The sequence below is a fragment of the Triticum dicoccoides genome, chromosome 5B (assembly GCF_002162155.2).
Source record: "Triticum dicoccoides isolate Atlit2015 ecotype Zavitan chromosome 5B, WEW_v2.0, whole genome shotgun sequence".
NCBI classification, from domain to species: Eukaryota; Viridiplantae; Streptophyta; class Magnoliopsida; order Poales; family Poaceae; genus Triticum; species Triticum dicoccoides.
The window spans coordinates 649903468-649906398 of record NC_041389.1 but is presented as its reverse complement, the minus strand read 5'-3'; positions in this window follow the sequence as shown (position 1 = coordinate 649906398).

The following is a 2931-nucleotide window of genomic DNA, read 5'->3' as shown; positions in this document are numbered from 1 at the left end:
AGCAATGGGACAGAGTGTGGATACTCCTTTCTTTAGACTAGAACTTGAGCATGCTGGAATTTTCTGTGGAGCAATAAATAGCATGGAATATTACAGTCCATCTGTGGAGGTGATTGATTATGTTGATGCTGGGTCATTCTCATATGCAGTCATTGAAAAGCATCTAAAATGGCTGGGATATCCTGTCCATGAGCACATAATTTACTGGCCAGGACCTGGAAAACCAATTTCAGATGGGATGGTGAGAATTAGAGGTGATGAAGATGTGCAACAAATGATCAGAGAAAGTGCCAAGCATAAAGTGCTTGTAATCATGGTGGACCATTCAGATATCATCAGTAACTTTAGGGAAGATTTGATAGTGCCATCATTTCAGAGCCCTGACACAATGGCCATCTCAAATGTTGTTGTAGGTAATGCAACATCATCTCACAGCCTCATTTCAGTGAATGTTGAATGTCCCCTTTCACAGGTTGCAGCAGATTTGCAGTCTGAAGATAATTTGCTTAGTTATGGTGCACAGTCTGAATCTGAACATACAGTGCTGTCAGATTCAGATTTCAGTGACAGTGATTATGACATAGATGATGGTGATGATGACCTTTATGAAGAGAACATTGACTTTGATGTTAATGAACAAGCTGAGCTAGAGGAAGAAGAGGTTGAGCCTGACTACCTAATTGATGATGAAGATCTTGACATCTCCACTAAAGAACAGGAACAACTTAAGTACAAGTTCAAAGCTTTCAATTGCAAGGTGGACATGAAATCCCCTGTGTTTAAAGTGGGCATGGTCTTTGCTGATGTGGTTGAGCTGAGGAAAGCTCTTACTGCATATTCAATAAGGAACAGAGTGCAGATCAAGAAGATGAAGAATGATAAGATAAGATTGGAGGCAGTGTGTACTGCAGGCTGCCCTTGGCTGCTTAAGGCTAGCTATGACAATAGGACTGGAGGATTTGTCATAAAGGCTTACAATTCAGATCATGTTTGCCAGAAGAAATGGAAATTAAAAGATTTGACAGCTAAATTCTTGTGCAACTTTTTCATAGATCAGTTCAGAGATGACCAGAAGATGTCAGTTGGCACATTTTCAAGAAAATGTACTAGTGAATTCAATGTTACCCCTAACAGATGGAAGCTAGCAAGGGCTAGAAAGCAAGCACTTAATCAGATCCATGGTGATGAGGAGGAGCAGTTCAGCAGGTTATGGGATTATGAGAATGAATTAAGGACCAAAAATCTTGGGTCTACATTTCTGGTTACTACTGAACTTGTCAAGGATACCAAGTTCCCATTGGGCAGGAAGTGTTTGAAAACATTGTATTGGTCCTATGATGCATGCAAAAGAGGTTGGCTAAAGGGCTGCAGGCCAATTATATTCATTGATGGCTGTCATATGAAAACAAGGTTCAAAGGAGTGCTGCTTAGTGCTGTAGGTATTGACCCTAATGACTGCATTTTCCCAATTGCAATGGGTTGGGTGGAAGTAGAATGCACTGGTTCATGGGAGTGGTTTCTGACCAGTTTGAAAGACGATCTCAACATCATTAACACTGCTCCCTACACAATTATGAGTGACAAGCAGAAAGGTTTAATAAATGTTGTGCATAAAGTTTGGCCTGATTCGGAACACAGGTTTTGTGTGAGGCACATCTACCAGAACTTCAATGAGAAGCACAAAGGGGAGGTTCTGAAGCAAGATCTGTGGGCCATTGCAAGATCACCTAACAAAGTTAAGTGGAGAGAAAATTGTAAGAAGATGGATGATCACTGCCCAGCTGCATTTCATTGGACTGAAAGGCTGGAGCTAAAGACTTGGTGCAAAGCATATTTCAGTGAATTTCCCAAATGTGATATTCTGCTCAACAATAACTCTGAAGTGTTTAACAGGTGAATGACATGTTAATTTTGGTTCTTTGAACTCTGTGCTTTTTCAACATATCATTGGTACTGTTATGCACATCATACATAACTGAATTCTTACACTCTTTGTGTAGCTACATCCTTGATGGTAGAGAGATGCCAGTGCTTAGTATGCTTGAATACATTTTTTACAAAATCATGCACAGGCTAGTGAGTAAACAGAGAGAAGCTATAGAAAAGTGGGCTCGCCAGAGGATATGCCCTAAGATCAAGAAGAAATTGGACAAGAATATTGAGTTTGCTGCAAATTGCCATGTGTTAGAAGCTGGCCAGCAGATGTTCAAAGTTCAGTCAGGTAATTCTAGCTACACAGTGAACCTCTGCTTGCACACTTGTGATTGCAGGAGATGGCAGTTGGGGGGAGTACCCTGTGGGCATGCTATAGCTTGTTGCAGGGAGGAGAGAATTGATCCCGAGACCATGGTTCATGAATGTTATACTGTTCAAACATATCTGAAGGCATATGGGTACACTCTAGTCCCTCTAGGAGATCCAAAGGAGTGGGTGGAACAGAATGGATATAAGGTATTTCCACCTGTCTTCACTAAGCAGTTGGGGAGGCCCAAGAAGAATAGGAAGCAGAGACCAGAAGAGAAGATTAAGAAGAATGGTGTCAGGGTTTTGAACAGAAAAGGTCTTACAATGCACTGCTCAATTTGTGGTAGAGCTGATCACAACAGAAAAGGGCACTACAGATGGCAGGAAAGTAACATTCAGGAGGGTGTAGAAGAGGTTGATGAAAACTATGATGACCCTACATTTCTCCAGGTAATTCCAGTGTTCAACTTTATTTGACTGAACTTAACTGAATTAAACTGTATTTCATTGAGCTTAACTGAACTTAACTGTATTTGACTGAACTTAACTGAATCTAACTCACTCAGTACAAGCTTTGCAGAACATCTTCCCTAACCAGCCAGATCCCAGGTTGGACCCAACTGAGTCACCAACCAGTATGGTTTTCAACATGGCTCAAAGGGATATTGCAAGAAGAGGTGCTTAAAG